The following is a 25,064-nucleotide window of genomic DNA, read 5'->3' on the forward strand; positions in this document are numbered from 1 at the left end:
GAAAGCAAGACTAGTTTTAACTAGGTCCACATCTACCAAATAAATCCCTCTAGGTGATTACATGTTACATAAGAAGTCCAATTATAGTGTGTTGATGCCAACAATAGGGGAGCCTTCTACCTCAAAAGGGAAGAGGAAGATACGTGATGTCATTGACATTCAGGAAAGCCCAAAGAGGCAAAGAGTGGGAAAGAAAGTACAATCTGATGAACCCTTGTATTCCCCATCTCAATCCCCTATTCATATAGGAGATGAATAGGCAGCAGCTGAGAAACTATTAAAATTAGGCAGTCTTGGAGAGATAGCTTACACCTATGATGAAGTAGAAGAGGTAATGCCAGAAGAGCCCCTTAATGCTGAAATGAATATAACTATTGATGAGTTCAAAGGCCAGGAGTTGGATCCTGAGATCAAGCAAGCCAGTGAGGATTTCTTGGCTGATAATAACTTTGTCACATTAGGAGCTTTCATGCAATTCATGTGGTTGTAGAATATTGATCAATTTAATTCTAGATGTGAAAAGAAGAAAGGTGAGTAGCCCCACAAGGATCCAGCTGTGGTGGAGGAAGAAATAAAGCAAGAAATGGTCACTGAGTTCAAGACCATCACTCCGGAGCAAGGAAGAGACATGGTAGCAAAGGCTGGTGTACTCATTCTCCCTAAATGGGACATAGCAGATGCCTTGGTTTTAGAGGCAGTAAGGAAGGAGACTAAACCTATGGAGGGAGTCACTTTCAGCAATGATAATGCTGCCCTGGTCATGTGGTCTCTGAAAAGAGATGAAAATAGAAAGAATAAGGACACCCTAGCGTCAAGCTACCTTGGAGGTATGGTGGTGAAAAGAGTACAAAGCACTGGGGTGATAGAAGCTACAAGCACAGTCCTAGAGACTGCAAAATTTAGTGTTGGAGTAGCAGAAAGAGAGGCAAAGGAAAGGGCAGATCTCCAAGCTAAGTTGGATATAGTTCTAAAAGCTTATAATAGTGCCAAGGAAAAGGTAAGGGGTAAAGATAGCATCATTGCCAGGTTACAAAGCCAGTTGGTAGGACAATACCATCAAGGTGAGTCCTCAACATTGATGATCTCCTCTTCTCCTGCAAGGTCTCCACCTACCAACCCCATTATTGAATTCCCACCATCTCCAACACCTTCTAGTTCCCAATTGATTGAAATCACTCCCCATGAACTGGAGAAGCTAAAACAGGCTCAGGCCCTGTATGCAAAGAAATATGAAGATAGAGTAAAGGCTACAATTTTGAGTTTTGCTAACTCCATAGGGTCCTCACTAATGTACAATAACATGAGTAAGATTTTGGAAATGTGGAATGAGCTAAATAGAGACAAGGCTATTCTAATGCCTATTTTTGACAAATGGAAGCCCTGAGAGCAGGATATAGAGCTTATTTGTGTATCCTATGATGAGGCAGGGGCTGACCCCATTATTAAATCTACCAATGATATGACAAAGGATTTAGTAAAGTTGGCAGAAGGAATTGATAATGCAGATAGAAAGATCAATTTGTACAAGAAAGAGTATATTGATTAAGTTTTTGAATTACTCGCAAGGGGTTTTTCTAGTCCAACACAATTAGAGGACAAACAAATATGGCTTAAGGAATTAGAAGCCAAAATGTCATTAAGAATAAAAGGAATTATTAATTCAAAGGATGCCTCCATATTTATCAAAATAATTGAGGAGATTGAGAAAATCAAATCTCATTATGGTTTTCTGAACTCAGAGGTCAACAAAATGAGGAACTCTTGGAAAAGATTAGCCAAGACAAAAGGAAAAGTGGTTAACTTCTCATGGCCTACTGATGATGTATACCATGAATGGACAAGAATGCGGTATTGGATGTGGAGTAGTTAGAAGATGTTGCAAAAGAACAACAAGTAGAAGAAGCTATTGTTACTACTTATCAAGTTGCCATTAGTTTTTATATTCAAAGTCGTACTTTATATTCTAGTCAGTTAGCACTATCGAATCATGCAGTCAGTATAAATAGAGATTTCAGTATGCACAGTCTAGTCGATTACAAAAGAAAGTAGTCACAGAACGCAGTATTCATTGAGTTGTCTACTGAGTATCTTTTTATGGCTACTGAGCAGTGAAGTTAACACACCGAGTTTATATTCATCGAGTGAAATGTGTTACTAGATACATTGAACCTATACATGCATATGAAAACGTGTTACAAGATCAAGGCACATCTAACTGTTATTACATTGGAAATTGCACTAGAAGATTGTGTATGATTGCGAAGTCAATCCAACCAATGAAATATTTTGTTTAGTTATTCATTCGAGGAATCTTGTTTGTAAGATCGAAGCAATGAATTAGATCACCGTTTTAAGAGATCTATTTATACAACATGAATTAAGAACAAGGTGTGTGCATATATGTATGAAGGAAGACTATTACAGAGACACAGAGGTCACCGAGAAGATTTTCAGAGAACAGTCGAAGAACAGAGTAAACAGAAGGGTTTACCAAGTTACTATATGAGTTACCGAGGTATGCTATAAGCAAGGTAATCTTATCTTGAGCACATAGAATCTGCTATAACATTTCAGATGTAAAGTTGCAGATGTTTGTAATGATTTTATTGTAATATTGTGAAGCTGAAAGAGAAACCTTTAACAGGGTAAATAACTCTAACCAAGTCTATAAATTATAAAGCCTCTAACCAGGTGCAACATTTAGAATAAATGTTGTAAAATCCTTTAGCAAGGTAGATCTAACAGATCTTGTTACTCCTAATAGGGTAAGCTATCATAAATAGCTAAATGTAGCTCTAACCGAGCATTCTTTATTATTGTAGTAGTGAAGTTGTGGTTGCCACCCCCACCGCAGCTTTTCTCTCTAACCAAGATTTTCTGCATGACCAAAATATATGTGTTATGGAGTGAATCATGTATGATTTTTATTTGTTTGTTTTAACTTTATTTTATGTTACTGCACTATTCTGTTTATGCATAACAGTAAGGTTATTATTGAAGAAAGCTTTTGGAGTACTGATTCACCCCTCCCCTCTCAGTACATTAGCTTTCCATATTGGGCCTAACAGCTGCGGATGTTGAAAAGGACTTGTAACCGCATTTGGAAAAGGTTTTGTAACTACTTCTTAAGAGAAGTAATGATTGTAACAAACTCTCCTAGGAAAGTCTGAAGCTTTGTATGCATCCATGTTATTATAATGGATACTAGGACTAGTAAAAGAGGGATCGCAAGGAATTGTAAGAAAATGCTACAGAAATTTGTCTGAGCTTTTTTCTAAGTCTTAATGGAGAATATTCAAATGTTTTCGTAATACTTTCTAAAATAATATCAATACACAGACCATGGGTTTTGAGCTTAAACTTTGTGTTGTCTTCAAGTATGTTTGCAAGTATTTACTTTTTCATTCTGAGTAATCTAGGGTTATTCCTTTTGAATATGGGATGTAAGGCGACTTCAAGTAGATGTGCTTTTTAGCTTTTCTCTTCAGGAGGGGAATTAAATACGTGAGAATCACTTCTACCAGTAAATTCTTTGAGGGATACTTTGAATTTGATAAATGCAGTTTAGTTTTGGTATGAATAAATTCTTATGTATGTCAGGCATATGTGGGGATCTGCAGAAGCCAAGCTGAATAGGATGTGTGGGGATATTTGATTGTGGGAGTATTGTTTAAACTTAGATGACTCTATGGCCTAGATAAGGCACTGGTATTAATTGTGGTTATCTTTTACATCATCTTGTAGGTCAATACTGAACATGAGTACAAGTTTTATTTCTTTATTTGAGTTGGTTTTAAGGTGATAAGATCCACTAGTTTTCGGACTGGTTTACTGTGGATTTGTCTTTTAAAACTATGAATTTAGTTCACAAAAGGTATACCCACCTGAACTTTGGACAAGTTCGAAGTGTAGAAGGTTAATTAAACCTTGTCATATGTTGTTTTGGAATTTCTTTCTCCTTGTTTTCTCTCTCACACATAGAGTTATTATTTTATTACCAAGGCACTAAAAGGGAATCAGATTTCGAGAACAACAGGAGCAACTATCCGTGATAAGGGAAAAGCTAAAGACTGCACTGAAGGATTTGATATATTCTCTATTGAGGACATCATAGAAGATATTGTGTCAAACATCCCCAATCTAACAATAGGTATTGAACAACCAGTTCATACTTCACCAGTAGAGGAAGCCGATAAAACTAAATTGTCGAGTCAAGATGAAGTGTTAGTTGAAGACATTCCTTATGAGGATACACCTCACAGAAACTTATCAACACCAAATCCTAATCTCTCTCAAGAAGGAAAAGAGGAAGAAAAGAAGACAAAGGAAGAGAAGAGAATAAAGGAACGAAATGAGGAAGAGAAGAGAAAAGAGGAAGGAAATGAGGAAGAAAAGAAAACAAAGGAAGGAAAAGAGGAAGGAAAAGAGGAAGAGAAGAAATAATAGGAAGGAAAAGAGGAAGAGAAGATAAAAGATAACATAGTAGTGTTAGATACCCCTCTGGTAAAAAGAAAATTAGACTTAGACAGGGAAAATTTAAAGCAAAAGGTAAGAATCATCACAACAACTAGCTCAGAAGCCAAGCCCTTAAAATTTGAAGAAGAAACAAAGGAAGAAGAAGAAGGTGATTCGTTTATAGATATAAAGAAAATGACCCCTAAATAGTTGATGAAAGTCTCAGAAAAACTGAGAATCTAAGCTGAAAAGGTAAAACTGAGAGAAAAGAAAAAGAAGGCAAGAATCCTCACCTATGCCAAAACATTGAAGTTGATGATACTACACCCATTATTGATCAATTGAATACTCTGGTCAATGCAATAAGTTCAAAGGCAACCGATCTAGAGAAGGTTTCAATAAGACAATATGAAACAAAATGAGGAGATAACCTAATGGAACATATATCAGCTGGAAAAGTTGCTCTATCAACCAGAACAAAAGAAGTTAAGACCACACTACAACAAGTTGGTCAACTCCTGATGAAATCTTCAAACTTTCCTATCCTAATCAAATATTTGAATGATAACAGAAATCAGATTCAAAAGGAGATTCAGGATCTGGTAAACTTATTTGATCCTCTTAGTAGTTCAACATCAACTTTCACTGGAAAAATTAAAATGCTCAATCATCAACTCAAAAAGTTGAAAGATGAAGAAGGCAAAATAAGTTTTATCATGTTAGAGATCCAGTGATATTTAGCGCCAATTATAGACTTCATGCAACTGAACATTAATGAGGCAAACCACTTAATTCATGCACCTGACTGCAAGATAGTTGATGATATGGAGGTCTTCATTGCAGTATTACATGGCCACTTTACTACCATGAAACAAATTCAATCTTCATAGGAATCCTCTTTAAAAGTGGCTCAAGAAACCTTTAAAGAGATTTTTTCTTTATTTTGACAAAGCATCTTGGATAGTCTTTGCCATTGATGGAAAAAGGGGGAATTTTGGCTTTTATGGAGTCTTGTCAGGAACAGGGGCCATGGGACCGACATAGTAGTTTGTATAATTTGCCACCAATACCAAAGGGGGAGTTTGTTGGCATTCAGATGCAATTTTGTATGACCGGTAAATGATATGGTTGTCATTGTTGGCAACATCATCTCCTTAGTCTTCTCAATCCTTAAGGAGTAAGAAAACTGAGCAGTGAGTAAATCGGAAGATAGTAAGTATAATAGAAAGGAGTAGACAGGCAAGTAATAGACCGGCAAGCAGTAAGGCGATTGGGTAGTGGTGAGTAGATCGGTACACCGGCTAAGCACAGACTAAACCAATACAAAGTCAAAAATCGGCTAGACAAAGTTTTGATCGGTTCATCGGAAAAGTCGGTAACCGATAGACTGGTAATGTTCAGTTTCAACCAGCTAAATTGAAAGTCTTCTCTCAATAAACCAACGGACATATCAACATGTTTGACAATATTGATAGAGATTCCTGCATGATTTGAGAAGTGAAATTTAAGGATTGACAACAAAATTTTGAAAGGTATGTTTTGGAGGGAAAAGTTGGTAAAAGGGTCTATAAATACACATATCTCATTGTTGAGATGCTTGTTGTTAAGGAAAATGAAGTTAATGTGAAAAAGGGCACAGGGGGAGTTTTGGAGCTTGCAAAGCCGAGTGACAGAAGACCGGTAGAGTGGGGATTTCACAAGATAGTGACTTAGGTGATAGAGGACCGACAGTGTAGGATTCAAGTACCAACAAACTGATAGAAGGAAGAGTTGTGAAGGACAAGCACAACCGATGTAGACCAAGACTGATATTTAATTGTGATCTGATCAAGATAATGTGTATCTTTTTGTATCTAATTATTCATCTGTTATTTTGAAATAACTACAACTTAAATCCCTTAACTCGGTGGACTTTAACAATCCCATTGTATAAATCCCTTAACTGGGTAGCATCTTAATTGATGTTCTATGTCCTTTAACCAGGCTACCTTTAACAGGGTAAAGGCACTAACCGCCCTTGATCAAAATCCCTTAACCGAGTGGCAACTAACTAATGTCTTTAATCTCCTAATAGGGATGGCTCTTCACCGAGCGTACTCCAGAAGATTAAAAATTTTAAGTTTCTACTCACACCGTGGTTTTCTCCCTATTGGGTTTCCACGAGATAAATCTGCGTCTTTGCGTATCTTTTCATGTATGCTTAATCTTCTATAGTAAATGTGTACATTGGTGAATGGTTAATTAGTTCATACTTAAAGAAAAAGTATCAATTAGTAAAAACCGGTAATGTACTGATTCATCCCTCCCCTCTCAGTACTGGTTGGGACTAACAATTGGTATCAGAGCCTAGTTTCTCAGAAGTGAAGCTTGATATCTTGAGGATAAAGATCATGGAAGAGTATTGGTATCAAAAGAAGATTGATGAAGCCAATGAGATTATTGCTCAGTTGAAAGAGAGACTAAGAAAATATCTTGCTAAAAAGAAGGAATTGGCTCAACAGCTAAATGAGAGTCAAGATATCATAGATCAACGCTCTGAACAGAGTGGGTATAAAGAAGCAGTTTCAAAACTCATGGAAAAGAACAAGAAGCTGACCGAATAAATCACATATCTCAAAAGAGAACATGAAGGTCAGGCCCTAAGAATGACTGAGATACTGGAAGCTAGCAGAAGTGTTGATGAAAGAAAGAGAGAGGCAGAAGAAGATCTGTCAAAAGTTGAAAGAGCTAGGAGACATGTTGAAGATGCCTTGAGAGAAAATGATGCAATCATGATTGAGAAAGATGAAGAGATTCAAGTTCTCACTCAAGAAAATGAATACATACATAAAGTACTTGGTGCATTATTCAATCCAAAGGCATCACCAATCATTCATATAGTCCTTCATTTGTCTTACATGTTGTCTTCCACTCATCACCTTCTCTGATCCTTATCTGATGATATCCACTCTTCAAATATATCTTTGTAAAGTATTTTTCTCCACTCAAAAAGTCCATTATATCATCCATCTTAGGCAAAGGAAACCAATATTTGATTGTAATCTTGTTTATTACTCTTGAATCAGTACATATCATCCATTCTCCATTCTTCTTAGGTGCTAATATTGTTGGTACTGCACAACAGCTTAGACTCTCCCTGATCACACCTTTCCTCAATATCTCTTGCACTTGTTTATTCAGTTCTTCATTTTCTGCTAGTCTCAACCGGTGTGCAACTTTGTTAAGAAAACTAGCTTCGGGAACCAAGTCCATGCAATGACTAATACTTCTAACAGGTGGCAATCTATCAGGTACATTATCTGAAATGATGTCCTCATATTCTGTCGGCAAATCTCTTATCTCTGTTGGGCATTCTCCTTCCGGTTCCAATCTCTCAGTCTTCTTAGGAATTAAGGAAAAACACACATTCTCGTGTCTCAGTCCATCCATGAATTTTCTTCCATCTACTAAATAGTTTCTAGCATTTGTACAGACTTCACTCTTCAAAGGTTCCTTCAAAGTTAACAAGGTTTGCTTCATCCCATTGGCCACAATAGTGTATGCATTCTTCCTCCCATCATGTATTGCCTGTCTATCAAACTACCATGGCCTTCCCAACAAAAGATGACAAATATCCATAGGCATAATATCACACAAAACTTCATCATGATAATTTTCAATTTTCAATTTTACTAAGAACTATTCACTTACTAACAACTTATGTTCATCCTGAATCCATGCTATCGGATAAGGCTTAGGGTGTTTAAATCTCTCCAATTTCAAATTATTCACCATCTCTTCTAAAACAAGATTATCTAAACTACCACTATCAATAACAACTTTACAACACTTACCAGATACCTTACATTTGGTCTTGAACAAGTTCTTCCTCTGCAAGGGTTCTTCATCTCCTCCGGTATGACACAAATCTCTCCTCATCATCAATAGTTCTCCATCTTCTGGTTTATTGTCTGATCCGGTGGGGTTTTCTTCCACCACTACTTCTCTTCCGGTAGCCACTATCTTCTAACATTCAAATGAACTGTGTCCTTCTCCTCCACACTTAAAGCAAGTTCCTCTAAATGTCCTCTTGTCTTGTCTTCCAAAGTTCTCATTTCAATAACCATCTGGTTCTCTCCTCTGATATAAATTTCTATCATCCTTCCAATATGAATTACCTTATTTTATTACTTCCTCATCCTTGTTCTGATCTGTACTGGCTCATCTACCTTTGGATATCCTCTTCCTCCTTGAAATATTCCTCTAGTAAACCTTCCACATCTACCTCTCTGTATTTGCTCATGTCTTTTATTCAATTTCTCTTTAGCCTTTATTGCATACTAGTAAGCCTCTTCAACACTCTCCAATTTGATCATACTGAGTTCATCTTATATAGACATTCACAATCCATTCAAATATCTTGCAACTTGTTCAACTTCATCATCAACATGTCTGAATCTGATGTTCAACTTGTAAAATGCTTCAGTGTATTCCTTCACACTAGATTCTATCTATCTCAGATTCTACAACTTCTGGAACAAATCCACTTGATAATTCATCAGGACAAACTTTGATTTCAACTTAGCAATCATCCTATCCCATGTATTAATATTTTCTATACCTCTTCTTTATCTATCAACTTGCAAATGCTCCCACCAAAGAGATGCATGACCTTTCAATCGAGTACAGACATATTTCACCTTCCTCTCTTCTGCAGTGTTTTCAAAATCAAAATACTTCTCCATCTTTGAGATCCAATCCATCAATTCATCTGAATCTAACTTCCCATTATATTTTGGTGGGGTAAAATGAGGTTTAGTGTTCACCCTACTCAAAAACCCTTAAAAAGCTTTCTTCCTCTGGATCAACTGACGATAGGTTCACTTGTTCTATCGAGGCCTCTTCTCCTTCATCTTCACTCACATCCTTAATGTGTCAACCTCTTCTCTGGGATGTCTCCATATCTTCTAACCGGGTTGCTATTCCTTGCAACATCTCCATCACAATAGGGTCTGCATTCCCACATGCTCTACCATTGCTACTTCCTCTTCATGCCATTGATTCACACTAGTCCACTGCAATTGCAGGTCTGATCTGCAATCCACCACCCTACAACAAAGTTTAGGATATGCAACCTCTGAAACAAAAATTTGCTCTGATACCACTTGAAGCAAGCATCAGTGAGGAGGGACCTCAACGAGATTAGTTCAAACTGGTCAGCAGGAGTAAACACAATGGAAACACATAGACATGATGGAGGCAATGGAAAATAGATAGATTTATTGCATGAAATTTGATTACATCAAACCGGTAACAACCGAGTTACAACATACCAACACATAGGCCTAGTAGAATATGTCACACCAAGACCTTGAATCAAAATATCTACCTTTTAGGCATAGTCTATCTATATCAATCCAAAGGATCAAGTCAGCCCAAAAAGGGATCAAAATCCAAAGAACAAGACCTAATGTGTAAAATGAACAAGGTCGGCCTCCGCCAAGAGATTCCTCTGGAAAATCCAAAGGATGAAATGTAGAAGGTTGGCCACATGCCAAGAAACATCAAGATCAACGTCCAAGGCTCTCCAAGCTTCGAAATGGGTTCTGGTAGATCACCAAAATAGGTCTCAGGCAACCAGTAACAAAGGAACAACCAGTAACAAGAAACTGTCAGGGAAACTGGTAGCGATATATTGCCAGAAAGTGATCCAAATGAGATGCGGTTTGAAAGCAAGAAAGATGATCAAGTCTTCAAGTAGAATCCAACTCCACAGGATCTAGTGAGTCAAAATCAAGACATAGAAAGAAAATTGAAATTGCAAACAAAAAACAAAATAGAAAAGAAAATGTTTTTAGTTGATGCAAGATTGCTATGAACTGGGGATGCTCCTACATCATTTATAATATGCCTTCCCACCAAAACGTGAGTTCAAAAATTTGTGTGATATGATTTTTACCATGCATTGAATCTGCATCCAATCTAATCTCTGATCATCATGGCACATCACATCAGATCAGATCTCATGTCCTTGATCAATGACAAGCACTCCATCAATGAGAATCACCATACTGTTTACCTTGCAATTCATGTCTTCTATCTTTAGCCATTTGTAGCATGATTTTCACCCTTGTGTCTGGTCAATCATGTGCATGATGTGTTCTCCTTCACCCACTTTGATCTACTAGATCAGTCTATCCTGGATCTCTTTTGTTTCCGTGATCTTGAGCCGCAATCCTCTGCCATCCTTCCTCGATCTTCATAGTCATTATTAAATGTTGGACCATTTACCAACAACCTCACCGACACAACAAACTGACATGTGCATGCATGCCACTTCAACTCCACATGGTCCCTTTATCAGCATCCACCTTGGCACACCATGTCGGTCCAACTTGGTCACCGACCAATAGAACACAACCAGGTTCATCTACCAGTTCACAAACCCTGTCAGTTATACCCTAACTGGTATGTCTTCACCCTTGCACTTTGCTTCTCTTCTGGTGGAACACCTAAACGGCCAGCACACTTGCCAACCTACCCCATGTTCATCTTCAATAGATGGGATCCTTTCATTTCTGCACCTTGTCAGCTTTTCCGGTGGACATACTTATCAGTAACCAGCCTTCAACAAACTCCATCTGTCTGCATCTATGACAACACCTTTCTTTATCTTCAATCTGGTTGCTCTTCCTATCTACAACTACATCAACTTTTCCTTCTTCATCATTTGACTAGTTCTGCTATCAACTAGTTTGTTAAAGTGACAAACATATCCTTCTCTGTACTGACAACTCATCATGTCTTCCCTTATAGATCTGGTGCATATCTCTGATCTCATGCACTCAAGGCAACTTAGTGTTTCATTACTTGATCTAGTGTGAGCCTTCAATTACCTGCAATGGAAATAAAAATTATAACATGCACATCCATAAGAGAAACCTCAATTAATTTATATGTGGCAAACCAACGTGAGAAAAACCACAAAGAGGGTTAACTCTCAAGATAATATAACTAGTTATATGGGACTACAAAAGAGGTTCATTATCAAAGGGCTCATTGCCTAGATTACAATGGCTCACTTCCAAAAAGGCTCATTGCTAAAAAGAAGAGAATGAACTTAGAATTTTGCATCTACATATGCATGGAATTAGTTCCAATGAGGCTTAGACAACACATCAACAGTTTGTAAAAGATACAGTTAAGAAACTCTGCTAAACACCCCACAATCTACCTGCTCCAAAGCATTGACGTACAAGATGAAGAATTCACTGGCTAGGAGGGACCTCAAAGAGATCATCCTAGAGCAATAAGCAAGAGTAAACACAATGGAAACATAGTGACATGATGGAGACATTGCATAACAGATTGAATTATATCATGAAAACTAAATACAACCAACCAATAACAACCGGGTTACAGAAGCCGGCTCATAGGCCTCCTAAAACATGCTCAAAATATAGAACATGTGACAACTGGGACCTCAAACCTTAAGATCTATCTTCTATGCTCAATCTAACTTCTTGATTACATTCTAATGCTCTATTATAATGACTTATACAATCCAAGGGGATTCGGTCAGCCAAAAAGGGATGAAAACCCAAAGAACAAGACCTAATGTGTAAAACCAACAAGGTCGGCCTCCGCCAAAGAAATTCCTCTAGAAAATACAAAGGATGAAGTGAAAATCATGGGGAAAGGTTAGCCACATGCTAAGGAACATTGGAATCACTGCTCAAGGCTTCATAAGCTATAATGCCCGCCAAAATACCCTAAAGAAACTAAACAATAATATACAAATGGAGATAATTTTTTTTTCTTAATTAACATCTAATAACAACTAATGCAACTTACAACATCTCCATCTATTTATATTCGTTAACCAATTAATCAATATGAACATACACCATTGCCCATTTAACCAAATAATGCAAGTAGAAATAACACAACATCAGTAACCTTTCTCTATGGTATTTTAACACCATTACTTAATTCATTTCTACAATAACATACTACACACATGATAGGTATATTTCACCTTCATCAATGCATCATATTCTAATTTTTTAACCATGAGATATGCAACCTACAACATTACTTATTCCTCACGATATGCATAATTTCCTTTCTACCAATGCATCTATGTGAATCATTTCTATTTACTAGATCCAATTAACCTCTTCTAACATATTCACTTATTAATCCATGAATATTCCACTTTCAAGATTATTTAACATTCTAACTAGCATCTAAACATTCCATGAAATAATACAACTAATCCATAATGTAATTCCATTCTATTCCAACTATAATCCACTTTATTTCCATGATTCATAGAATCACATCTTTACAATAGTATAAATATAATATCTGTAAATTCCAATTTCCAACTACAATTCATCTTACAAATATAAGTACATTAAATACATCATGAGCATAGCTCTTTCTACTACAAGAATCCATCTACTATATAAAGAATGTTACATCTCATACATTCCATCTTATTCATTACAGAAATCTGCTACAAGGTACATCCATAATACATCATGAAGAAGAATCCATATCCACGCAAGAAGAATCCAAGAGAAAATCCCAATGGGTAAAAAGCACCAACCTCCCAAACATGTGGAACCAAAGGAACCACCCCCCATGCTAGGAGATGACACAAGGTCCCAACACATACTCTAAACCTAAGCTGGCATCTATAACCAAGGAGACTAACCACACAAGGACTCTCAAGCAAGAACTCAAACATACAACAAGAATGAACTCCTAGAGGCATAAAACTCATCAAGACATAAATGCATCCAACAAGCATAATCATAAATCATAAAGGGGAAACACATGTAGGAGTGGAGTGTCATCACATGCCATCCTCATAACATAATAACATAATAACACAAGGCACTAGCCTGATGGACATGTGGAGCCATCTCAACCTATGAAAGACTAAGGGAGACTAGCTTACCATCTTCACGGCCTTCTCATTCTTATCCTAAAACATCCTCCCTAGGACTAAGTCATGAGGCACAAATCAATTTGTCATCTTATTAATTAATCTAACTACCCAACCCATCAATTATTAGGTTATCACTTATTCATAAATCATAGAAAACTCCAAAGTGCCCTGGTGGTCTAGACTTCATGCATCCTTACAAGGAACTACATGCAAGCCTATCTCTCATGACCTCGTTCATCACAAGTAAGACCACTCCTCCTAACATGGCCCAACAATAAATCACAAGAGGCTACCAACATAATTACATAAAAATAATTACATAAAAATAATACTCAAAGCAGCCAACAATTTTCACATATACCCTTACAATATGAATAGGGCTACAACAACATGTACAACATCAATATAGAAAAATGAGGCTCTTGGCTAGCAATAACAAAGGCATATCAGCCATCAAATGCTGCCATCAAATAAAGAATAACATCACAAGAAGGACTACTCACTTGCTGGTCCAAAACAACATAGAAAATATCTCCATCATCCATGGCCTATCCACATTGAAGAGAATCTAAAATACTCACAATTCATAGAAGAACAAATATACTCAAAACTATCAAAATGCATCAAAACTGGTCAAATTCAAAACTGGGAAATAATAACAAATCTCGAATAAAGACTCTAGTACAAAAATCATTTAAGGAAAATACTTCAAAACTGATCAAAACTAGGAAAATACAAAACACGGTCAGGTTAGCACTTTTGCCCCGTAGGACAACGCTTATGCCACATAGAATAACACAAATGCAACACAGGACAGTGCTTTTGTATTCCAGAATCGCACATATGCATTTTGAAATAGTGCTTATCTTTCCAGATTCATGCTTATGCATCCTAAGACAACACTTATGCTGCACAGAGTAGTGCAAATGCATCACAGAACAACACTTTTGCAGAAACAACGCTTTTGCATAAAACTTACGAAAAACTTAGATAACTTTCGGGTAAAATAATAAATCACAGACTTAATGAAAATGCTCAAAAAACACATGGAAAGAGACACCCAGAAACAAAGAATACCTGGGTATAAACACATTAAGATATCTCAAACTATAGACCAAGATTTAACCAAATATCTTCATGACAGAAAAATGGGCAGAACTTCTACAAAACTCACAGAGAATCAAATGAAGATAGTCTCGACATTCACAACTGAAGGACCCACCAAGGAAGGCCAATATCATCTCATACAGGAGAGGATTAATCAACCAAACATTTCCATAGCAAATTCACAGAGCTGTGAAATGCAAACACGGGAAAACCAAAAACATATTTTCCAACCACTATACAAAACCCAAATAGTATAAAGTTCCTTCCCAAATATTAAACTTCAACAACATTAAAACTATAGAATGAAAGATCATTTCAACCCAAACCCAAAACAATGCAGACACAAGTATACATGGAAAAGCCATTGAAAAAAAATGCAAAGGAAAAGAACTCCAACTTGCAACTTGAAGTAATGGAAAATGAAGTTGAAGAAGAGCTCCCACAAGCCAGCCAAATCCAGGAGAGAAGAAATTCCAAGTCAAGAAGAAAACTTGCTGTAGAAAATTTCCAAAGAAGAGCCAAAAACCAACCCGACAAAGCTCCCAGAAATGAAAAATAAAAAGCAACAATAATCCAAAAACCCTAGCCTCAATCTCGGTCAATCAAAATATTCCATTTTGGAGTATATTTTACCAACCCACCATATAATATAATTTATTCACCCATTTTGAATTTAACCAATGAGAGTGAAGGGTAGGTAAAGTAAATAAAATATACTTATTTAGCTAAGTGGTATTGTTTTATTTCTTTATTTAATTTAATGTGTTCGTACACCCCACCTAGGAATAACAGTCAAACTATTAAATAAATATAAGCTGAAATTAAATAACCCAAAAGGAGATTAAAATCAAATAAACCAAAAGCTAATGAAATAAATCAAAGAACAAAATAAATATAAGATATCAAATAAATATTAAACCTTAGAAAGTGAAATAAATAAATAAATAATCAAATACCATTAAAGGTTAAATCACAAATATTAAATACATATTAGACAACAATAAGGCTCATCAAATAAATAATCATAAAATCAATAAACATTAATCATCAAATAAATATAAATACCAAATAATTAAATATTCAAAACTTATAAATTAAATACACTAAAATGAACATTACCAAATATAGAACTACACATCAAGAGCCACATAATTACTCTAACAAAATCAAGTAAATCAACCGGCATAAACTGAACTCACGACCAAAAGACCAAGCTTACTAACTGACATGGTGAATTATGCCAAGACGCTGACTACTCACGGTGAACAACTTAGACCTAGAGTATGTGAGGGGAACTCATGCCATCTCCGAACCACATAAGCCATTGGAACTAAGACATGCTCAGACATGTGAAGCTAGGTGGAGTCGATGTCTGGTACCTACAAAATCTTGCAACCACAAAACGACAATACCACATATACATATACATATATAAAACAAGCAAGTGATAGAGAATCACGACGACACATCCCACTTGCAATGTGTGATGTGAAATCATCTCTATCACGAAGAAATTCAAACAATAGTCAAACACATCTCATAAACATCTCATCATATGTAATCATGAAGTAGGGTTAGCATAATCATCATCAAAACCATGATAATCTAATCCATCAATAATCCATAACATAGTGACCATATAAAATTCATAAAGTACATGTATCATCAAATCACATGATCAATCATGATAATACCAACATCCATATAGATAATCAAAATAGCATATGTCCAATAGTGTCTAACATAAATCATAAGTCACTGAAGCACATGAGTAATAATTATCCAAATCATCAAAATATAATTTAGATAAATCTATCAAGCATAATATGAAAGTCAACTCTAGTCAAAATAAGTCAAATCAAGATTGGATACTACATAAGCTACGAAAGGGGATGTAGTAGATCATCAATGTAAATGGGTCCAGGCAACCGATAACAAAAAATTGTCTCAGAAACTGGTAGCGATAACTTGCCAGAAAATGATCCAAGTGCTCCACAATTTGGGAATAAGGAATATGATCAAGTCTTTAAGTAAAATCCAACTCCACAGGTTCCGATGAGCCAAATGCATGACATGTAGAAAGAAATGTTGAAACTACAAACAAAAATCAAATATTTTTGGTTGATGCAAGATTGCTATGAACCGGGGATGCTCTTGCATCAGACATCCAGGGTTGTTTAAAAAAAATAAGTCTCTCACTTTGTTGGGGTTAGAGGAAAACCAAGGCAATCTACCTCTACCTAAGAAATCCAAGATGAATCTTCAACTAGTCTGTCCTTCCACTTCACAAGATACTCCTTATAGTGACTGCTCTAGGTACTATTCCCAATCTTACTATCCAAAATTTCTTCAATCTGATGTGGTTCTTTCTAGGGAAACTATTTCTCCAAGTCTGCAATACTATCCTCACTGAATTTTGGTTCATGATACTAATGAAAATTTGCAATGTTAAACATAGGTGAAATACTTAGACTATCCAGTAAATCCACTTCATATGCATTCCCAGAACTAAACTTTCTCAAGATCCCGCAAGGTCCAAACTTTCTCATCTGCAATTTTTTTATAAGTTCCAATTGGGAATATTTCTTTTCTCAGATACACCATCACTTCATCACCAACTTCAAATTACTTATGTCTCCTCTTCTCATCTCCTTCTCCTTATACTTGCTATTCATGTCCTCGAAATGTTTCTTAACTTGAATATTTAAGTCCTTCATGTGATCTACAAATTCTTCTATTTCTGAACTTCTCTAGTCTTCACTTCTAATATCTCTTAATTTTGATATACCTCTAGGGTGTGCTTCGATAACAATCTCAAAAGGTGTTCTTTTGGCACTCCTGTTTACTGAATTAGTGTAGGCAAACTCTGCTTGTCCAAGAATCAAATCCCAACTTCGAGTTTTATCTCCAACTAAACATCTCAACAAATTTCCCAAGCTCTAGTTAACTACTTATGTCTATCCATCAGTCTATGGATGAAAAGTAGAACTGAACTTCAAATCTGTCTTCTTCTTCTTCTTCCAAAGTGTTCTAAAAAAATAGCCAACAAACTTAGTGTCTCTATTTGAAACTATGCTCTTAGGTAATCCATGCAATCTCACTACTTCCTTGAAAAATAGATTTGCTACATGTAATGCATCTGATGTCTTCTTACAAGGTATGAAATGATCCATCTTCGACAATCTATCCACTACCATAAATATAGAATCATCCCCTCTCTCTATTTTAGGCAATCAATGTATTAAATCCATGCTTATATGCTCCCAAGGTCTTATGGGTACCGTCAAAGGTTTATACAATCCCACATTCTGACTACTACCCTTTGCCACTTGACAAATTCTACAACTTTGCACATATTTCCTAACATCCTTATGAATCTGTGGCCAAAAGTAATGCTCACTCACCAATGCTACTATTTTATCAATACCAAAATGTCTGGCTAATCCTCCACTATGTTTCTCCTTTATCAAATTCTCCCTCATAGAACTCTTAGGTATGCACAACCAAACTCCTCAAAATAACATCCCATCCTTAATGAAGTAATCCAACCACTTGCTTCTATCTACCGTAACCGGTTCTCTACATGCTCTCCAAGGTTTTGCAAAATCTGGGTCATCATCATATAAGGTATTCAATTCCTAAAATCCTAATATTGTCACTCTCATCTCTGTCAGCAAATTCCTTCTCCTACTCAGTGCATCGACAACTTTGTTAGATTTCCCACTTCTATGCTTCAACACAAATGTGTAACTCTACAAAAATTATACCCATCTCATATGTATTTGATTCAACTTACTCTGACTGTTCAAATACTGCAAAGCTTGATTATCCATATACAACACAAACTCCTTAGGCAACATGTAATGTCTCCACTTCTTCAAGGCTTGAACTATGGTATAAAACTACTAATCATACACTGAATATCTCCTCTAGGAATCATTCAATTTCTCACTGAAATAAGCTACTACTCTCCCTTCCTAACTCAATATTGCTCCTATTGTTGTTCCACTTGCATCACAATCCACTTGGAATACTTTATTGAAATTTGGTAAAGCTAACACAGGTTGCTCAATCACTTTCCATTTCAATAGTTCAAAACTTTTATTTGCTCTAGTGGTCCACTTGGATTCCTTCTGATCTCCCCTCATGGTCTCAGTCATAGGGTTACAAATTGAACTGAAATTACTGATGAACTTCTGGTAGAAACTAGCCAATCCATGAAATGATCTTACCTCTCCAATGCTTTTTGGTGTAGGCCACTCAACAATTTCTTTTACTTTCTCAAGGTCCATCTTCAAACCATCCTTCGATATCATAAATCATAAATAGACTAATTCATCTTTCATGAAAGTACACTTCTTAAGGTTTATCAACAACTTTTCTTCTCTCAACCTCTATAAAACTTGTCTCAAATGCAACAAATGCTCCTCTTTTGTCTTACTGAAAATCAGAATGTCATCCAAATATGCAATAATAAAATTACCCAATAATTTCTTCAATACCTCATTCATCAGCCTCATGCAAGTACTCAGTGCATTAGTTAACCCAAAATGCATCACCAACCATTCATATAGTCCTTCATTTATCTTGAATGTTGTCTTCCACTCATCTCCTTCTCTGATCCTGATCTAATGATATCCACTCTTCAAATCTATCTTTGTAAAGTATTTGTCTCCACTCAAATAGTCCATTATGTCATCCATCCTAGGCAAAGGAAACCGGTATTTCACATTGAGCGTATGTATTTCTCTGGAATCGGTACACATTCTCCATTCTTCTTAGGTGCTAATACTATTGGTACTCCATAAGGGCTCAGACTTTCTCTGATCAAACCTTTCTTCAACATCTCCTGTACTTGTCTATTCAGTTCTTCATTCTCTATTAGTGTCATCTGGTGTGTAGCTTTGTTAGGAAAACTATCTCTGGGAACCAAGTCCATGCAATGACTGATACTTCTCATAGGTGGCAATCCATCAGGCACATTATCTGAAATGATGTCTTCATATTTTTTCAGCAAATATTTTATCTCTTTCAGTTGTTCCTCTTCATGCTCTGGATTCTCAGTCTTCTTAGGAACTAAGGAAAAACACACATTCTCATGTCTCAATCCATCAAGGAATTTCCTTCCATCCACCAAACAGATTCTATCATTCATACAGACTTCACTCTTCAAAGGTTCCTGCAAGGGAAACAAGGTTTGTTTCATCCCATTGGCCACAATAGTGTATGTATTGTTCTTCCCATCATGTATTATCTATTTATCAAACTGCCAATGTCTACCCAACAAAAGATGACAAATATGCATAGGAATAATATCACACAAGACTTCATCATGATAATTCCCAATTTTCAATTTCACCAAACATTGCTCACTTACTAAAAACTTATATTAATCCTAAATCCATGCTATCTGATAAGGCTTAGGGTGTTTCAAACTTTCCAAATTCAAATTATTCACCATCTCTGCTGAAATAAGACTATCTGAACTACCACTATCAATAACAACTTTACAACACTTATCGGATACCTCACATTTGGTCTTGAAAAAAATTTCCTCTGCAAGGGCTCTTGATCTCTCCTGGTGTGACACAAAGCTCTCCTCATCATCAATAGTTCTCCATCTTTCAGTTTATTATCTGATCCAGTGGGGTTTTCTTCCACCACTATTGATCTTCTAGTATTTTATGTCTTCTTACACTCGAAAGCACGATTTCCTTCTCCTCCACACTTATAGAAAGTTCCTCTAAATATCCTCTTGTCTTGTCTTCTATCATCTCTTCCAAAATTCTCATTTCGATAGCCATCTAGTTCTTTCCTTTGGTAGAAATTTCTATCATCATTCCAGTATGAATTGCCTTCTTTGCTCACTTTTTGTCTTTATCCTAATTTGTATAGGTTCCTCTACCTCTAGTATATCCTCTTCCTCCTTGAAATCTTCCTTTAGAAAACCTTCCACCTCTGCCTCTCTGTGTCTACTCATGTCTTTTTTTTAGCTTCTCTTCTACCTTCAGGGCATACTGGTAAGCCTCTTCAACACTCTGTAATTTGATAAAACTGAGTTCATCTTGTATAGACACCCGCAATCCCTTCAAGTATCTTGCAACTTGTTCAACTTTATCATCAACATGTCTAGATCAGATATTAAACATGTAAAATGCTTCAGTGTATTCCTTCACACTAGATTCCTTCTATCTCAAATTCTGCAACTTCCGAAACAAATTCACTTTATAATCAGCTGGCATAAATTTTGATTTCAACTTAGCAACCATCCCATCCCATTTATTGATCTTCTCTTTACCTCTTCTTTATCTATCAACCTGCAAATGCTCCCACCAAAGAGATGAATGACCTATCAACTGGGTATAGGCATATTTCACCTTCCTTTCTTCTATAGTGTTTTCAAAATCAAAATATTTCTCCATCTCCGAGATACAATCCATCAATTCATTTGAACCCAACATTTCATCATATTTTGGTGGGGTAAAATGAGGTTTAGTATTTTCCCTACTCAAGACCCTCAAAAACCTTTCTTCATCTGGATCAACCATGGGTGGGTTTACTTGTTCCATCAAGGCTTCTTCTCCTTCATCTTCACTTACATCTTCAATGTGTTAGCCTCTTCTCTAGGCCATTTCCACAACTTCCAACTGGGTTGCTATTCCTCACAACATTTCCATGACAATAGGGTCTACATTCCTGCATGCTCAACTGTTCCTAGTTCCTCTTCACGCAATCTTTATGCCAGTCCTCTATAACTACAAGTCAAATCCATAGTCTGCCACCCTACAACAAAATTCTCAAGACAACGCAATCTTTAGAATGAAATCTCACTCTGATACCACTTGAAGCAGTCGTCGGCTAGGAGGGACTTCAAAGAGATCAACCCAGACTGGTTAGCGAGAGTAAACACAATAGAAACACAGAGACATGATGTAGGCAATGCAGAATAGATTGAGTTATATCATGAAAACTGATTACAACCAACCGGTAACAACCAAGTTACAAAAATTGACTCACATGTTTGCTAAAACATGCTCAAAATACAAATCAGGTCACAACTGGGACCTCAAATCTTAAGATCTATCTTCTATGCTCAGTTAACTTCTTGATTACATTCTAATTCTCTATTACAATGATTTATACTATCCAAGGGGATTTTGTCGGCCTCGAAAGGTACCAAAACCTGAAGAACAAGACCTAACATGTAAAACCAACAAGGTCAGCATCTGCCAAAGAAATTCCTCTGAAAAATCCAAAAGATGAAGTGAAGATCATGGAGAAAGGTAGGGCACATGCTAGGGAACATCGGAATCAACACTCAGGGCTCTGCAAGCTACAGAAGGGGATCTAGTAGATCACCAATGTAAATAGGTCCAGGAAACCGGTAACAGAAAACACTCTCAGAAACCGGTAGCGATAACTTGCTGGAAAATGATTCAAATGCTCTACGGTTTGGGAATAAGGAAGATGATCAAGTATTCAAGTAAATCCAACTCCACAGGTTCTGGTGAGCCAAATCTAGGACATAGAGAGAAATGCTAAAACTGCAAACAAAAGTAAAACATAAAGGAAATATTTTTGGTTGATGCAAGATTGCTATGAACTGGGGATTCTCCTACATCACAAGATCTTCTCTTTTCTGTCACTTACCACCTTTCTCTTCACTTACTTCATCAAAATACCTTCATCCCAAATTGTCTCATAGAACTCCTTGCATACCTCTCATACCACTCACACTTCTACCTCAAGCATAATGTGATCATGCATATATATGAGTATAACAATAAAAAAATTCATCAAGCAGACCTTAATAACATTTTTCCAAATGATATTTTCAATGGTCAAATCACATGCTACAATCACTAGAGAAAAACATTAACATAATCTCTCAAGCTAGGCTTGACCCTAAATAAGCATATCCTTGAAATTTCATAATAACATGCTACTGGAGCACCATGATCATGATCCAGCACAAAATTATGAGGTTAAAGATATGAACAATGATTCATCAACAACTTATCATCAAAAAAAAAGAAATTGGAGGAAACCAGAACATAAAGATCTACTCAGTACTGTATAACCGAATATATGTTGTCATTGAAGTTGTTATTGATGTCAACCTGTGTGCATGACTAAGTTGTTGAGGTTGTAGAGAGACATACTAGACACCCACTGGATGAAGATACGACTGACATGAAAAGTTGATTGATGTCATCAATTAAGAAACTATAATGTTTACAGTGATACAGGATGATGAGGTCACTAAGGAAGATCATATTGGATCATATAGTGTTGCACTAGGTTAGTAGAGCTATGCAGGTTAAATGCACATGCATGGAGGTTGCATGGAGTTAATGGCCTCAAATTAGATAGAGAGGAAAATGGAGTCCGTTATTGCACTTGTAGGTGATTTAAGAACCAAAGCCATAGAGATGTGACTGCATTGAGAAAATAGGTTTGACCAAGAGCATAAGTGTTGTTGAAATATCATATAACATGCCATATCATATAACACATCATGTTATATGCATAAGGAGATACATGAGGAAAGAATGGAATATTCTATTGGGACAAACATTTGGATAAATAAGACAAAGGTCAATAATGTGGTGGAGGCATTGAGTAAGCTTGCTTGAATCAACAAAAGTAAAGTTGTGGATGTGTATAACACACAGGCTATCGATGTATGGGTTGCATGTGGTTACAAAATGTATCAGTTGTAGACATCAATAAACTGCAAGTTATCATTATCTACAAAGTTGCAAAAGACGGTTGTGTTGTCAATAACACGATAGGTTAGTTGTGTTGGTCTATTAGGGATTTGAATAACACAATGGTTATGCATCCCCCGCTATTCCGCATCATGAATAGTTGAAGATAAGTGATTGTGAGAGGTAACACTGCACTGTGGCGAGTGAAGTTAATAACACGATGCGTTAGTCAACCACCATCCCACAACAAGAAACATTTAAGGCAAAAAACTCTGTGGGCTAGTCGTTAGACTATGACGAGAACTCAATAACGCAACTAGTTATGTTTCCCACTATACTGCGACCAAGGATCTTAGTAGAAGACTACCCTGTGAGATAACATGAAGGTAGAAGCATGAGGTTGTCTTGCCATCTCGTGATGTGTTATTCATAAGCAATATAACCCTATAGGGCAACTCTTAACAAAGGAAAACAAAGCACCCCGCTATCCTGCATCATGTAAACTTGGAGAGAAATGGTCGTGCAAGGTAAAAGTACCAAAGGGAATAGATGGATCCCGCCATCCTGCATGGGTAAGAAAGTCTAAGAGTAAATGATGTGGGATAAGGAAAATGGTAAAAGGCACATTATCTCGCCAGCCTGCAAGAAGGAAGAGTTACTGATTCATGATGTGTAGAACTTTTTGTGTGTAGATGATTATGTAGATAGGTCCCACCATTCATTGAGTGGCAGAGTAACATGTGGATGCTTTGTGGGAAAAATATCTGTTTGATTTTTGAATTCAAGAGAACATGTATCGAAAGAAAATCTTTCATTCAAAACAAAAACAAGATATGAAAATAATGTTGAATATAATTACAACTAAAAATATATTCTTTTAAATGGGGTTGTGTGCTCGAGAAAGAAAGTTGTCAAAAGAATGCAGAGATTGTTGAAAGAAGACATTTAATTTAGACAACTGCCAAACATAATGAATAAACAAGGTGAATCATTTAGCAGCTCGAGAAGCTCAGAAAAAAAGATCACCGCCATGAAAAGGATTTGAAATACCTCTAGTTGACAAGACATCACACCTATAGTTAGGTAAAGATTACTAAAGATAGTAATCTAAACTCAGAGATTATTCTAAAGATTGAAGATGGTCCAATGAATGATGGCGAAAAATCTACTAGCAAGACAAATTTGTTAGGATCTTGATTTTTTTATTTTTTTTGAATATCTATTTTGGAGGGAAAATATTGTTGTACGTAGATTGTCACTAAGTGAAGTGGACAGTTGAGGACAAAAGGTGTAGAGAGGCTGTTGGAGAAGTGAATATTGAGAAGTTCTGAAAGAGAAAAGAGATTGTGTATGGGGTGAGTGAAAAAAAAAGGGTGAAGCTCTGCAAAAATATAATTAGCAAAAAAGTGTTTTTTGCAGGTGTCAATAGCATGAAGTCAAGGCTATCAATAACACTACAGAAAATTTGTGTGCAGAAAAATCTTAAAGTGAAGAGGAGATCACTTGCAGCAAGAAGTAGAAGCAAAGAGCGAGAAAAGAGGAGAATAGAGATCACAAGATGAGGTTAGTGATTTAAGAGAAGAGTGCAGAGGATAGAGAGCAGAGATAGACAAAGAGAAAAAGTGTGGGAGAGTTGTTGAAGAGAAGATGCAGAAAGAGATGCTACTGCAGAAAAGAGAAAAGGTAGAGGAAAGTTGCAAAGAAAAGAGAGAGGTGGAGAGAGTATAGCAGCCAAGGTGAGAAGTATGCAACTGAATAATAGTTCAAGGTAAGTTCTAGAGAAAAGAGAGTGAGATAAAGAGTAACATAGACCAGCGATATGATTTTGCAGAGCCAAGGCAGAGAGGCAGAGA

The sequence above is a fragment of the Cryptomeria japonica genome, chromosome 7 (assembly GCF_030272615.1).
Source record: "Cryptomeria japonica chromosome 7, Sugi_1.0, whole genome shotgun sequence".
In the NCBI taxonomy this organism is placed as follows: domain Eukaryota; kingdom Viridiplantae; phylum Streptophyta; class Pinopsida; order Cupressales; family Cupressaceae; genus Cryptomeria; species Cryptomeria japonica.